This window comes from Myotis yumanensis, unplaced genomic scaffold (genome assembly GCF_028538775.1).
Source record: "Myotis yumanensis isolate MYYU_CA2020_CCGP unplaced genomic scaffold, mMyoYum1.0.hap1 SCAF_2, whole genome shotgun sequence".
Classification (NCBI taxonomy): domain Eukaryota; kingdom Metazoa; phylum Chordata; class Mammalia; order Chiroptera; family Vespertilionidae; genus Myotis; species Myotis yumanensis.
Genome location: NW_027223753.1, coordinates 207,964,901 through 207,981,696, shown reverse-complemented (window position 1 = coordinate 207,981,696; position 16,796 = coordinate 207,964,901). Strand labels below are relative to the sequence as shown.

At 39.5% G+C, this 16,796-nt stretch overlaps 1 protein-coding gene across 14 annotated transcripts in view; it reads left to right on the top strand.

Annotated features, from left to right (window-relative positions):
* PCBP3 (poly(rC) binding protein 3) overlaps positions 1 to 16,796 on the top strand; it is a 210,778-nt gene that overhangs the window by 60,116 nt on the left and 133,866 nt on the right. For 3 of the 14 annotated variants that reach the window (XM_070407043.1, XM_070407042.1, XM_070407040.1), the window contains one exon: positions 7,912 to 8,014. The exons of the other annotated variants lie outside the window; for them this stretch is intronic. The gene's annotated coding sequence lies outside the window, so the exon portion shown is untranslated. The remainder of the gene's footprint in view (positions 1 to 7,911; positions 8,015 to 16,796) is intronic. 14 annotated transcript variants of the gene reach the window in all.

Here is a 16,796-nt window from a genome sequence, read left to right as displayed (position 1 = left end):
CTATCTTTCAGGTAATTTGTGGATACCGTCCCAAAAGAACTTTTCTTATTTTGGGGCAAACCATTCAGAGACCCAATTTCCCACTTCTTCATATGTTTTGAAGTACTGCTCAGAAAGTGTGTGTGCCATTGATCGGAACAAATGGTAATCTGAAGGAGCAAGGTCTGGTAAATACAGCGGGTGGGTTAATACTTCCCAGGCAAGATCTTTTAACTTGTCTTTAACTGGTTTTGAAGTGTGTGGTGGTGCGTCATCATGAAGCAAAATTACTTTGCCGTGTCTTCTGGCACATTCTGGTCATTTCACGATTAAAGCGTGGTTCAAATTGATTATTTGTTGTCAGTAGTGATAAGTATTAATGGTTTCACCTGGCTTTAGAAGCTCATAATACACCACACCTTCCTGACCCCACAAAATGCAGAGCATTGTCTTCTTTCCGAAGTGATTGGCCTTGCAGTGATGGTTGACCTGGATCAACCCATGATTTTGTGCATTTGGGATTCTCAAAATAAATCCAATTTTCATCGCCAGTCACAATTGGATGCAAAAAAGACTTTCTTTCGTGCCATTGAAGCAACATTTTACTGATGCCTTTTCGGTTTTCCATTTGTCTTTTGTTCAGTTGATGTGGCACCCATTTTCCTTCCTTTAAAATCTTTCCCATTTCTTGTATATGATTGGAAGTTGTTTGCTGAGCAACGTTTAATCTTTCTGCAAGTTGTTTTTGAGTTTGACACACATCGTCATCCAATAATGCTTGTAATTTTTCGTCTTCAAACTTTTTCGGTTGACCTGGACATTGTCTTTAATCACTTTTAAAGCGTTTAAACCAGCGTTCACAAGTATCTTGAGATGGAGCATGTTCACCATAAGCTTCCCGAAGTATTCAGCAGCACTTTTCTTCAAAATAAAGTAATAAATTAAAACTTCCTGCAAATGCTCTTTTTTTGGCACACAAAATTTGACATTTTTAACTGTAAAAATATCTATGATGTTAACACCTTCACAGATTTGACATATGAAGTTTTGAAGCTTGTTGTCATACAACAAAATAGCATACATATCAAATCACATATATATCAACATATGTGTAACTCCATCTAGTGAAAAAAATCCGCATTATTAACCGGTACACCTAGTATATGACCTGTTCTCATCAAATGTTTGTCATTTCCAGTCTTTGTTCTAAAATGTTCTAGGTGATTTTCCCATGTTGAGGAAGACTATACTTTTTTTGTTTACAATTTTAAAGCTTGACATTCAGAGAACGTGGCCTGTCTAGCTCAGTGAAGATGGGCATAGTGAGCCCTTGGGGATGTGGTTGTCATGTAGGAGTGGTGACCCGAACTTGGCCAGGGCTGATGATTGTTGGCTGGGTTCCTGCAGAGGAGGACACAGTGAGTCACTGGGGTGAGGAGGGAGCACACAGAAAGTGTGGTACACCCAAGAGTGATACGTAGAGAATGTCACTGGAGAGATGGGAAGGGCACGTGCAATGAGAAGAGAGTCTGGAGTTTGGGAGCTGATTCACTTCTGTGTAGGATCCAAGGGAGATTTGTCCTAGGGTCTTTTGGATCCCCGCTATGAGCTGAGATGAGAGTGTGGGCTGAGAAACCTGGGAGATATATGTACCGAGATCATAGCTGAGCCCATGGGGGCTACACTAGGGAGAGATCATTGGCTGAAACAGAGCTCCCCAAACACAGCACCTTTAATAAGGAAAAGTTTGTCTCTTGGACATAACAGTCCTGGGGACTCCAAGAGGCCTCTGGCCCAGAGGCCATGACCACCCAAGACTCTGGGTGGCCTGCTCTTCTGTGTGTGGTTCTACCACACTCAGTTGGCATGACCTCTGATACAACTGAATGTACATGCATCTCCTGTGTTCTCATCCTGTAGAAGCAGAAAGGGTGCATGGAGGGTAAACAGCAGCACTTCAAGGATGTGAAGTGCAAGTTATGCCAACTTGAATTATAGTAAAAAGTAGACAATGCAAAACAACTGTGTAATACAGGACCACTGACCACCCATGATATAATTAATTCAGGACCACTGCAAACCAACAATATCATACAGGACCACAGCAAACAAATGGTATTATCAGGATCACTGCAAACCAACAGGATTATACAGGACAAGTGTATACCAGTGGTGTTACCTAGGACCACTGCAAACCAAAGTTGTTATACAAGCCAACTATATACCAGTGGTGTTACACAGGACCCCTGCAAACCAATGGTGTTATACAGGACAATGCACACCAATGGAGTTATATAGGACAACTGCATACCAATGGTGTTATTCAGGACAACTGTATACTAGTGATATACAGGACCACTGCAAACCAGTAGAGTTATACAGGACAACTGCATGCCAAAGGTGTTGTACCAGACCACTGCATACCAATGCTGTTATACAGGACCATGTACACCAACGATTTAATACAGGACCATTGCTTACCAACGGTGTCACACAGGACCACTGTATACCAATGGTGTGATACAGGACCACTGCAAACCAACAGTATCATACAGGAGACTACTGCACATCAAAGGTGTCATACAGGACCATGCACACCAAGAGTTCATACAGTACCACTGCTTACCAATGGTATCATACAGGACCACTGAATACCAACAGGACAACTGTATATCAGTGATGTGGCAGAGTGGTCCCTGGGTCTGTAGTCATGGAGGTGGGAGAATGTATTTGGGAGAATAGCTAGCTGTCTGCCACAAGGACTGATGAGGTATGTGTAGCTTCATGTCATTGTATTTTAGAGTGAGGGAAGGGACTAGCAGGAGAAGTTGTTGTTTGACAGGTAGGTGTATAGCCCACATGCTGTTAGGCCAGGATGTTGGCTTGATGTAGGAGTCTATAGTCTTGGGGGCAGTGTTGCTGGCCTCCTCTTGGATATCTGGCAGGAGTTCCAACATCCATGGTCACTGCCCACCTGCTTAACCCCCACACCAAGATACTATCTCATTGTCGAATTATGGGGCTCAGAATCAGGACGATGAGTGAAGGCATGGAGGTCCTAGTTCAGTGATGGCGAACCTTTTGAGCTCGGCGTGTCAGCATTTTGAAAAACCCTAACTTAACTCTGGTGCCGTGTCACATATAGAAATTTTTTGATATTTGCAACCATAGTAAAACAAAGACTTACATTTTTGATATTTATTTTATATATTTAAATGCCATTCAACAAAGAAAAATCAACCAAAAAAATGAGGTGACATGCGTGTCATAGGTTCGCCATCACTGTCCTAGTTCCAGGAGTGAGGGGACATTTTTACATTTTCTCCAGGAGTGTTGCTGAAGTGCATATGACTGCAGAGGCCTCTAGCCTAGCTGACATCAGACCCCTCTGCGGTTTCACAGTTTCACTTTTTATTTTATACTCCTATTTACAATGGGCATGGGCACTCCTCATGGGGCTCTGAGAGGGAATGGAGAGCCATAGCCAGAGAGACCTCAGGCATCAGGGTCTTTTCCTTCTCCCTCTTCTTAGCTTTCCTTTCTTTTGAGGTTGGGTGGCATTTATCTGAGGCACTTGTCTTTTTTTGTCTTTTTCCTTTCACAGGGTTGTGGGAGCATGCTGTTCTCCCAGAGGTTTAGGTCGTATTGCAGCCTGGCATGAAGGAGCTGGTTACTTTTCACGAGATGACTCATTCATTCCGCCCTATGCGGCTGCACTGCCAGGCTGTCTGGCAGCTCCGCGTGCAGAGACAGTGATGGATCTGAGAACTGTTGTCATAGGTCTGTGGTGGCCATGAATGGTGTACGGGGGTGGAGGACGAGTCCCCTCTAGGAGACATTCAGACAAGCAGGAAACAGCCTGTCTGTGCACGGCCTGTTCAACTCACATACGGACTCTTTAGCACAAGTGAGTCAGGTGTTTCCAAGTGTGGATGGCTGCGAATAGCCTGATATGTTCTACCTGGGGAATGTCATGCCCAGTAAAAAGGGCCAAGGATGCTCTATTTTTATGTTTAAGCAAACTCATTCTGCTTACTTTAGGCTTCCGTGTTTTTTTTTTCTTCAGAATTCCAGTGGCACTTACAGATTACACCATTTGATTTAGTGCGCATTCCCCTGCTACCATGGATCTTGTTACTTTTATCAGAGAGGCCACATTATCTTTGGATATGAAGGGTAGCAGTGACACTGCAGTTACACTGAAGCAGAAGGAGGCTTTCAGCATGGGCCTTGACCTTTTCCAAGTACTCTGGCTACTTTGCTCTTTCAGGGCACAAGACTAACCCACAGCTTTGTTCCCCCTGTAATTGAGAAAATGTCCTGGATTTTACCCACCATCTCCCACCTGCTTCACATGCTGGTTATTAGGCTGCTCTCAGCTCCACTGAATGCATGGACACTGTCTTTGCAGGGCCTGGGTCTCAGGCCAGAGCCAGCAGGACTGGTGGCAGCTGGAGTGCAGCTGTTACAGGGAGCACAACAGTGAGCTGTTCTCATTATCCCCTTGTATGAATTTGGCAGAGCATGAGCAGAAATCATGGGAAAAACTTTTTGGTTGGAGCTCACCTGTGCTGGTAGAGCCAGCCCGGAGATCCAAAGAAGGCATTCTGCTTCCAGCTCTGGCCTCATCACCCTGTAACCTTGGCTAGGTCGATGTTCTCATCTGCACTGCTTCCCCATCTGTGAGACTGGATCACCTTACCTGTCTTGCCTAGTCCCAGAGGGGGAACAATAACCTAGCCAAGAGGATGGCAGGTTCTTCAGGCATTTAAGCTTTTACCAGAGAGTGAGGGGTTGGTGTCTTCCAGGAATAGGTATGTGACCATGTGAAAAAATGGTTTCCACAGTCATTGGTGTGTTCCAAGCCCCAGTTCCTCACTCAGTCCCCACAATTCTCCAAGGTCTTTGATTATCCTGCTTCATCAATAAGAATACTGAAGTTAGCACCAGAGCAGAGACAAGCCCAGAACTCCCATTCCAGAACTTTCCTTAACCCCCTTCATTTCATTAGTATTAAATTGTAAGAAGTTCAGACTTTAAGTTCTTGTGGCCAAATTACCTTCCAGGATATTGGAACATTTTCCATTTTCATGAGCAGTTTGGGAGAGTACCTGTTTAAGTGTGCCCAGGGTAACACCATCCATTGTCACAAAATGTTTTTTCTTTTTTTTAGGTTGAAGGAGAAAAGTACAGTAAGATGAGGACTAAAGGTGTCATTGGCTTTGGTGTGACTGAGAAGGAAGCTCAGTTTAGTAGTATGGCTGGGATGATGTGGACTGACCAGGCTGACATTGATGGTGGAGGTGCTGTTCATGTGTCTGATTCTGAAAATACAGGTCTAGGAGAGAGCTGTTTGTCTGGTTTTTAATAGGAGCCATTTGAATTAAGTTTGAAATCTGAAGAGGAGTTAGCAAAGAGACAAAGGTTGAAGATTAAGAGACAGAGTGTGGGAAGCTTCTTAGAAGTCACTCCCCAAGGAGTCAGTACAGATTTGGATGGGGAAACAACAGAGCTATTGTTTTTTTTTCTTTTTTTTCCTCAACAATTACTTTATTTTTTCTTTATTTTATTTTATTTTATTTTTTCATCACCATTTATTCCCCCTACTCTCTTCCACCACCACAGAAACCACACTGTTGCCCATGTCCATGAGTTTTTTCTCTTTTTTCTTTTTTGCTCAATCTCTCAACCCCCTCCAACAACCCCTCCCCAAGAGCTGTCTACCTGCTCTCTATTTATGAGCCTATTTTTATTTTGCTTGTTAGTTCAGTTTGTTCAATTAATTCCACTTATGAGTGAAATCATATGGTATTGTCTTTCTCTGACTGGCTTATTTCACTTAGCATAATATTCTCCATGTCCATTCATGCTGGCCTATTGCAAAAGGTAAAATGTTTTTCTATTTTTTTTTAGCCAAGTAGTATTCCATTGTGTAAATGTACCATAACTGTTTTATCCACTCATCAACTGAGGGACACTTGGGCTGCTTCTAATCCTGGCTATTATAAATAACACTCCAGTGACCATAGGAGTGCATATATTCTTTTGAGTTAGTGTTTTGTATTTCTTCAAATAAATTCTCAGAATTGGAATTGCTGGGTCATAAGGCAGTTCCATTTTTAAAATTTTGAGGTAACTCCATACTGCTTTCCATAGTGACTTCACCAATCTGTATTCCCACCAATAGTGCACAAAGGTTCCCTTTTCTCCACAACCTTGCCAACAATTTCTATTTGTTGATTTATTGATGATAACTATTTTGACAGGTGTGAGGTGATATTTAATTGTGGTTTTAATTTGTATTTCTAGTAGAATTTCTGTTTGCTAAGAATAGGATCTCTTGTTTGTGATCGCTAAACTGACAGTGTTCTCTGCACAGCATTCCAGTGTTCTTGATGGGCTCAGCCATATCTTCCACAGCACTGGTTCCTCTCCAGGACTGAAGCCAGTCTAGACTCAGGTGTTACACTTAGCTGTCTTGGGCCTTTAGTCTCCTTCAACCTGGAACATATTCATAGCCTTTCTATCACTCTTATGACATTGAGATTGTGAAGAAGATGGTCCTTCTCTTTTCTTGGTTCCTCATGATGAGGTTCCAGTTGTGTGTTCTTGGCTGGACTCTCCATGTGTGAGATGGGCCTTCTCAGAGCTTCACATCTGACACAAAATGCCTGGCTGCCCTTTTGAGTACATTAAGCTGTTCACTTGGTCAAGGACTTGCACAGTCTCTTCCCAGGATACTGACTACTTTCCTTCTTGCACTAATAAGAAATCAGTGGGAAGGCATTTTAAGAACATGCAGATATCCTGCTTTTCAGGAAAACTGGGAATCCACTATTTTTGGCTAGACCAGTCTTTACTGTGATGGTTGCAAAGTGATATTTGTGTAACTCGAACACTCTCTATGCATACCTGTTTAGTGCTTGACCATCTGCTGTGAGCAGAAGCCCTCCCCTCTTCCCTTTCTGTTTATTTGTGTATTATCATTTTAGTTTCATAGCTTCCTGTTTTTAAATTCATCACTGTTCTACTTTATAATTCTCCACTGTCCTCAATGACTTTGGAGTACAAATTGTCCCAGATCAGCAAGAGACCTCCAGGCTGATTCCTGGTCCTGGGTATGTTCCTGTGATTTCATTCCTCCTCCTTCCCTTCTTGTAGTAGCCCTGTGTCAGTCTGTTTAGGGTGCTGTGACAAAGTATCACAAACGGGTGGCTTATCCACAACAGACATTTATTTCTCATAATTTTGGAGGCTGAGTCCAAGATCAGGGTGCTAGCATGGTTGGGTTCTGGTGAAGCTATCTTCAATTGCAACTAGACACTTTCTCACTGCCCTCACATGGTAGAAAGAGCCAGAGAGCTTTCTGGGGTCCCCTTTATAAGGGCACTAGTTCCATCATGGGGCTTCATCCTCATGACCTAATTACCTCCCAAAGGCCCTGCATCCTGATACCATCAAATTGGGGGTTAGGATCCAACATATAAATTTGGGGACATGCACCTTTAGACCGTAACACCCTACATTCTTTCTTCCCTTCTGCCTTCCCTTTCTTCCTTTTCTTCCCTCTCCCTATTTATTTTTTAATTTTTATTTTTAACATGTCCTGTATCATGTTTCAGGCTCATCCAGTGCCTAACCTGCTCAGCCATGGAACCAGCATTTCTTTGAAGGGCTCTGCTTTCTCATAGTATGGGAAATGTTATTAAGCAAATTTGGGTACTAGGTGTACTTATTGCTCCTAACCCCCGTCCGTGAACAGAGATGGGAAATACATGCATACACATGTATACACATGTACACAAACATATGTGTGCACGTATATGCATTCAAATGTACAAATGCACATACATATATACGTATATGGGCATATGTAATAAATACAATATTAATTATATTGACAATATTTACAATCCTTTCTTTTATCATTAGCCCACCCCTTGCAGGTGATGGTGGTGTTGTAAAGTAGTCTTTGACCAGCTTCTGAGAACCACTTCTGCACATCCCTGTTCTACTCCACATTCAGTGACATCAGGTTGGTAGTTTGAATCACCCATGGTGGTTGAATTGGGCCTCTCCTTCCATCTCTAAGGGCCATTGGTTAAACTGTCACCAACAAGTCTCTCTCTCTCGCTCTTTTGCTATTTTTTTTTTGTGTGGTTTAGTCTTCTTGCATTACTTTTTTAGGGAAAAAAACTATATATATATATATATATATATATATTCTAAGTTTTTCTTCTTTCTTACACAAAATGTATATAATATATGTTGTTATATATGTTTTATATGTTTTTTTACTATTTTTTATTGTGGTAAAATATGTACCATAAAATTTGCTATTTTTACCATTTGTGAGTATCTTATTCAGTGGCATTAATTGCATTTCGGTGTCATGCAACCATCTGTATATACTCTTTGCACTTGGTTTTTTTTGTCTGACAATATCTCCTGAAAGTCCCTTCACACCAATTCACAGAGAACTTCTGGATCCTTTTTTTCCTGCTGTCTGGTGCTGCTCTATTGTGTGGATCTCCCATAGTTTATCTCATCACTCTCCCTGATGCTAGTATAGCTAAGTTTATGTTATTCTGCAATTATAAACTGTGATGAATAGCCATGTCACTGCTATTTTTTATTATCATGCCTTCTAGAAGTGGGACAGCTGACTTTATTGGAAAGTGCATGTGTGTTGTTTTGCTAGTTGTTTCCAGATTCCCTTCCTTAGGGGTTATCCCCACTTGCCATCCCACTCCACCAGTGTATTAGCCTGCTTTCCCACTACAGCCTGCCCTGAAGAGAGTGTTTTTAAGCCTATCAGTTTTTGCCAAAGTGACAGGAGAGCCATGGTAGCTCAGTGTAGTTTTAATTGGCATTTCTATTCCTATGAGTGAAATGAAACACATTTTCAAAAGTTTAAAGACAGATTTGTATAATTTTTTATGTCTTTTGCTTATTTTTCTATAGGATTTTTGGTCTGTTTTTGCCTCTCAATTTTAAAAAGTTTTTTTTTTTTTTTGTATATTAGGAATATTATTTCTTTTTGCTGCTGTTAGAAATAAGGCGAGCCCCTAAAATCAGGAGTCCTGGTAGCACACAAAGCATACTTGGGAGCAAGGCAGCAAGGCACATACCTTTACTTTCTGCAGAAGGGTACACACCAACACAGAGTCTGGCAGTAGTACACTGAGCGAGAGGTCCACTCAGGTTTTTATTCCTGACACACATGATCTGTTCCTCACTCTTGATTGGAAGAGCTTAGGCCAGGGGTGGGCAAACTTTTTGACTCGAGGGCCACAATGGGTTCTTAAACTGGACCGGAGGACCGGAACAAAAGCATGGATGGAGTGTTTGTGTGAACTAATATAAATTCAAAGTAAACATCATTACATAAAAGGGTACAGTCTTTTTTTTTTTTTAGTTTTATTCATTTCAAACGGGCTGAATCCGGCCCGAGGGCCGTAGTTTGCCCACGGCTGGCTTAGGCTCACAATCTTGGCCTATTGGCTAATTTAAAGGAAGGGGTTGACCTTTGCTGTTTCAAAATGGTGGCCTACAGGGGAACTGCAAGTCATGCAAGCCAAAATGGCAGTTGCCTAAAATCCCTTCTTTGACAGAAAAGATTACTTGTTTATTCTCATACTGCAATATATGTTGCAAATATTTTTTTCATTTATTATTTGTCATAAATATTTTCTCAGGGTGTTTTGTCATGCCAAACATTTTTATTTGTTAGAAAGTCAAATTTATCTTTTCTTTTATTAAATCTAATTTTTTAAGGCATGGTTAAATAGCCTTTTTTACATTCAGATTAAACTACCCATGTTTTATTCTAGTACTTATATAGTTTAATTTTTATTAATTTATTTTGAAATAAAATTTTCAATACATTGATATTTTATAGAACATTTATGTTCCTCTTTCATTAATTTCTGTTTTTATTTCCTTTCTTGCTTCTCATGGTTCATCTTGCTGTTGTTTTCCAATTTATGTTGAATGTTTGCTCATTCATATTCAGCTTTCTTTTCATATAAGTAAGCATTTAAAATTAAACATTTCCTCCTAATGTAGGTTGTTGCAATGCACAAATTTAGATATCTAATACTTTATTACACTTTACTCATAAATGTTGTCTGTTTCCACTATGATTTTTCTGACTTATGAGTTTTTTAGCCATTTCAGTGCCAAATACATTGAGTTTAAAAAATATATACTATGTTAAAAATATACATATATATTTGTATATACAATATTTTAATATTTTGGATCACTATGTTATGGGCAAAGTAGTCTCTGTGCGTGTTTTTTTAAAAAATGAATCTTTATTGTTCAGATTATTACAGTTGTTCCTCTTTTTTTCCCCCCATAGCTCCCCTCCACCTGGTTCCCACCCCTCCCCATGCCCTTACCCCCCCCCTCCCCCACTGTCCTCATCCATAGGTGTAAGTTTTTTGTCCAATCTCTTCCCGCACCCACCACACCCCCTTCCCCTGAGGATTGTCAGTCCACTCCCTTTCTATGTCCCTGATTCTATTCTATTCACCAGTTTATTCTGTTCATCAGATTTTTTATTGACTTGATTTTTAGATTCACTTGTTGATAGATATGTATTTGTTGTCACTTTGTTGTTCATAATTTTTATCTTTACCTTTTTCTTCTTCTTCCTCTTCTTAAAGAATACCCTTCAGCATTTCATATAATACTGGTTTGGCGGTGATGAACTCCTTTAGCTTTTTCTTATCTGTGAAGCTCTTTACCTGACCTTCAATTCTACATGATAGCTTTGCTGGGTAGAGTAATCTTGGTTGTAGGTTCTTGCTATTGATCACTTTGAATATTTCTTGCCATGCCCTTCTGGCCTGCATAGTTTCTGTTGAGAAATCAGCTGACAGTTGTATGGGCACTCCCTTGTAGGTAACTAACTGTTTTTCTCTTGATGCTTTTAATATTCTCTCTTTGTCTTTTGCTCTTGGCATTTTAATTATGATGTGTCTTGGTGTGGTCCTCTTTGGATTCCTTTTGTTTGAGGTTCTCTGCGCTTCCTGGACTTATAAGTCTATTTCTTTCACCAGGTAGGGGAAATTTTCTGTCATTATTTCTTCAAATAGGTTTTCAATATCTTGTTCTCTCTTCTTCTGGCACCCCCATAATTCAGATGTTGGTACATTTGAAGTTGTCTCAGAGGCTCCTTACACTATCTTCATATTTTTGGATTCTTTTTACTTTTTGCTCTTCCAGTTGGGTGTTTTTTGCTTCCTCATATTTCAAATCTTTGACTTAATTCTTGGGATCCTCTAATCTACTGTTATATATTATTCTTTATTTCATAAAGTATATGCTTAATTTCTGACTGGTCCTTTTCCATTGTTTTGGCATTCTCACTAAGATCCTTGAAGGTCTCACTAAGTTCCTTGGAGGTTTCTAGGAGATTCTTGAGTAACCTTATAACTGTGGTTTTGAACTCTATATTCAGTAGTTTGCTTTCCTCCATTTCTTTCATTTGTGACATGTTTCTTTGTCTCCACATTTTGGCTGCTTCCCTGTGTTGATAGAGTAGCCTTGTGTGGTAGGTGTCCTATAGGGCCCAGTGGCTCAGCCTCCCCAATCACCTGAAGTGGACACTCTTGGTGCACCCCTTTGTGGACTGGGTGTACAGTCTTGTTGTAGTTAAGCCTTGATTACTGTTGGTATCACTGGGAAGAATTGACCTCCAGGCCAATTGGCTGTGAGGACCCACTGTGTCTACAATGGAAGAACTGCTATGCTGCAGACACCCTTATGGGGAAGGATTTGCTTCAGTGGGGCTTTGGTGCTCACTGAGTCTGCCCCTTGAGTGTGTCACTTATGGATGTGAGGAGTTGAAACCTGGTATCATCTCACACTGACCACTGGGTACACTGGCTCTTGGATCTCCAAGGAGTTGCAAAGTCAGCCACTGACTGAGGCCACCCAGCAGGAGCTACAGCGAGATCTGCAGATTTCTCCTCTTTGTTTGGGGTTTGGACCTTTTGGAGCTCTCTTACCCAGCTGCAGTTTGTTAGGTTAGGCTGAAAAAGAACAGGCCATTCATATGCAAAAGCCGCCACACACAGCTTGGGTGGGGTTGTAAACTGGGTGGAGCAGGGTCTCAGGGAATCACCAGGGCAGAGCAAACAGCAATGGCTGTCAGTCAGCCATCTCTACGTCTCTGCGTCCAGCATCCCGAGCCCTCACGCAGTAACAGTGATCGCTGCGAGCACCTCTGCAAGAAAGCCACCCTTGCTTTCCAACCCAATGCCAGACAGTCCAGTTTCTCCCCATAGGAGTCTGGGTCCCCAGAGTCTCACTAGGAACTGGAGTTCAGAGCAGTCTGGAGCTTGTATCTCCCTTTCGATTGAAAAAAACAGCGCAACCAGTTGCCAGCCCATTACACGCGTCTCTGTACCTCCACTCTTCTGCACCTCCACACCTATCCAGTCTCAGTGTGCTTTTTTCTTTCCTTCTAGTTGTAGAACTTCCACTCAGCCAGCTTTCCTATGGTTCTAGATGATAGCCTTTTTGTCTTTTAGTTGTAGTTTTGATGTGGTTGTGAGAGGCAACATGTACAGATTTTTACCTTATGCTGCCATCTTGGTTCCTCCTCTGTGCGTGGTCTTTATGTGTGCCGAGGGTGGCTTGTGTGCGGTTAAGCACAGTAAATGTTCTGGTTTCAAAGCAGAGCATGTTCTACTGGTGTGGAGTATAAACTCTGTTCAGTAGATAAAAACTGGTAATCCTATTTAAATCATTTCTGTCCTTAGAGATATTTTTCTCTAGCTGATGTATTGAACCTTGTGATAGTTGTGTCCAAATCTGCCTGAATAATTGGCGATTTATCTATTTTCTGTTCATATTTGTTGTATAAAAAATGTTGGGACTTTGTTTTGGGTGCATGCAAGGCTGGAATCATCGTATCTTGCTAATAAATTGAGCCCTTTTATCTTTATGTAATGTGGTCTATCTCTGATGCTTTTTTGACTTAAATTAAATTTTTCTGATGTATTTTCCCACTATCTATTTTTCTCCCTCTTTCTTTCAGTCTCTCTGTATCTATATGTTGTAGACGCATCTTTCAAGATGGTGTCTAAGAGCATTTTGTTGTATCCTCTCTTACAATCTTTGTCTTTTAAAGACTAGGGCAGTTAGTTTACTTTTATGTACTAGATTTGGACTTCTTCCTATAATCTTATTTTAGTCTTCTGTTTAGCTCAACTTCTTATGTTTAGATTTTCTCTTCTCACTTTTTGATTGACAAATGATTTTTTCCTCACTCAGTTTTCTCCTTCACTGTATAAATGTGGTTTCTCTTGGGTTCGTTTTTGTCTTATGTGTATACTTGGTTTATCCATGTCTAAAGTGAATCAGTTTCTTTAGCCACATCCCAAGTGATACTAGAATCCTACATTCCTTTATCTCTGCTGTCTTTGTCTTCCATTGCTGTGGAGAAGCCATCTTTTGATCTAAATGGTGCTCACCTAAAAGACTTTGTACAACTCTGGTTACTTTTAAAATCTTCTCTGTCTTTTGCATTTTCCAGTTTCACCATCATATATCTAGATACAGATTTACTTAATGTTTATCCTCTTGCGATTCTTATTTTTCACAACATTTATTGAGGTATGATTATGTAGTATAAAATTCACTCTTTTTAGAGATATAGTTTTATGAGTTTTGACAAACATATGCAGATATTAGCTAGTAACACAACCATGATATAGAACATTTTCACCACACCAAATTCCTTCCTGCTCCCTTTCTTCCTTCCCCTCAAGCCCCTGACAAACATGGTTCTGTAACTGGATTCTGCTCCTCAACCTATCATGGAAGTAAAGTCATAGCATGCAGCTCTGAGTCTGGTTTTCCACTCCCCTGTCATGCTTTGAGAAGTGTCTGTATTGTTGTGATATTTAATGAATGAATCACATTTGTTTATTCACTTACTAATTGGTGAAAATTTAGAGATTTGCAGTTTTAAAGGATTATGAATAAACCTGCTGTAAGCTTTTCTCATTTTTCATGAATACCTAGAATTGAGCTTTTCTGGATCCTATGATAAGTGTGTGTTTAACTTTGTAAGAAACTACCAAGTGGTTTTCCAAAGTGATTCACCATCTGCACGCCCACAAGTGATGTGTGAAAAATCTCTATTGCTCTTGGAATTGTTAGTACGCAATGTCAATTTAAAATTGTATTCTTTCTAGTAGAGGTGCAGTGGTACCTCATAGTTTTCATTTGCATGTTCCTGATGACTAATGATACCGAACATTTTTTCTATGTCTATTTGCCATCTGCATGTCTTCTTTGGTGAAGTGTCTGCGCATTAAACATTTTATATTGTTTGTTGGTTTTCTTGTTGTGAGGGTTTGTTATATATTATAGATACCAGTCATTTATCAGACATATGTTTTCCAAATGTTTTATCCCAGAGTGTGGTTTATTTCCTTAACACTGTCTTTCAAAAAAAGCAGAAGTGTTTACTCTTGATAAAGTAAAATTTGTCAATTTTTCCTTTTATGGTTAATGCTCTGTGTCCTGGCCAAGGATTCTACACTTTCCCCAAAGTCACAAAATTATTTTCTATGTTTTCTTCTAGAAATTGTATAGGTTTTACATTTTAGTCTCTGATTCATCCCACCCCCCCAATCCACTTTGAGCTAATTTTAAAAAATATGGTACAAGATATGGGGAAAGTTTATTTTGTTCCCTGTGGGTATAATTTATTTCAACATTGTTAAAAGACTGTTATTTTCTCCATTGATTATCTTTGCTCCTTCATCAGTCGACTATCTATAGGTGGATCTATTTCTGGACTCTATATTTTGTTTAATTACTCAATATGCCTATCCTTTCACCAATATCTCAATATTTTGGTTACTATAGCTTTAGAGCCAGCCTCGAAATTAGGAGGATGAATCCTCAATGTTGGTCTTTTTTTTCAAAATTGTTTTCCTATTCTGAGTCCTTTTCTTTTCCATGTAATTGATAGAATCAGCTTGTCAGTTTCTACAAAAGAGACACTGGGATTTTTATTGAAATTGATTGGATCTGGATAGACTAATTTGGGAATAATTGGCATCTCTTATTTTTATTGAAGGTAAAAATCACATATAACATTCACTATTTTAAAGTATAAAATTGATGTGTTTTTTTTTTTAAGCATGAGCACTAGCCTGTGCAACCATCACCACTGTCTATTTCTAGAACATTCTCATCACCCTTAAAGGAAACACCAGACCCATTAGCAGTCACTCCCCACTCCCCCAGCCCCTGGCAACCGCTAATGTACTTTCTGTCTCTTTGCCTATTCTGGACATTTCATATAAATGGACTCATGTAATATTTCACCTTTTGTACCAGGCTTCTTTCACTTAGCATAGTATTTTTTTCTTTTGTTTTTAGCATAATATTTTCAAGGTCTGTCTATATTGTAGCATTTATCAGTAGTACTTTATTCCATTTTGTGGCTAAATAATATTCTATTATATGGATATACCACATTTTCTTTATCTAGTCATCAATTGATGGACATTGGGTTGTTTCCACTTTTGGGCTATTAGAAATATTCATGTATAAGTTTTTTATATGAATATATTTTAATCTATGTTGAGTTTATACCCAGGTGGAGTTATGGGATCATATGGTAATTCTATTTCACTCTTTGAGGAAATGTCAAACTAATTTTCAAAGTGACTATGACATTTTATATTCCCACCAGCAATGTTTGAGTGTTTCAATTTCTTTGTATCACTTGCTATTTTCTGGGTTTGTTTGTTTGTTTGTTTTGGTTATACCCATCCTAGTGGTAGATGGAAAGTGGTATCTCATTGTGATATTGATTAGCATTTCTCTAATGACTAATGGTGTTGAGCATCCTTCCATATGCTTATTGGCCATTTGTATATCTTCTTTGGAAAAATGTCTATTCAAATTATTTGCTCACTTTTAAAATGGGGTGTCTTTGGCTCAGTGGGTAGAGCGTCGGCCTGTAGACTGAAGGGTCCTGGGTTTGATTCTGGTCAAGGGCACATGCCCAGGTTATGTGCTCGATCCCAAGTGCGGGGTTTGCGGGAGGCAGCCAATCAATGATTCTCATCATTGATGTTTCTATCTCTCCCTCTTCCTCTCTGAAATCAACAAAAATATATAAAAATAAAATAAAATAAATAAAAATAAAATGGGATGTCTTTTTATTGTTGAGTTATAAGGAATCTTTATAAATTCTGGACACTAGAACCTAAGATATATAATTGATGTAAACTTTCTTCCATTTTTTGGATTGTCTTTTTCTTGGTAGCATACCTTTGACACAGAAAAGTTTTTAACTTTTATGAAGTGCAATCTATTTTTTCGGTGGTTACTTGGGCTTAAGTTACTTGCCAAATCTAGCCTTATGAAACTTTTGCCCTATGTTGACTTATAAGATATTTATAGTTTTAACTCTTACATTTAGGTCTTTTATTCATTTTGAGTCCATTTTTGTATATGGTGTGAATCAATGGTTTTTGCATGTGGATATCAAGTTGTTCCAGCACCACTTCTTGAAAGAACTATTTTTCCACCATTGAATGGTCTTAGCACCTGAATTGAAATTCATTTAGACCACAGATGAATAGGTGTATTTCTGGACTCTCAATTCTAATCCAGTATTTATATGTATATCCTTATGCTGATAGCACATAGTCTTGAATCCTGTAGGTTTGTTGTAGGTTTTGAAATTCGTAAGTGTGAGTCCTTCAACTTGGTTCTTGCTTTTTAAGATTGTTTTGGCTATTCAGTTATTCTGTGGGTTTGGCTATTTGGTT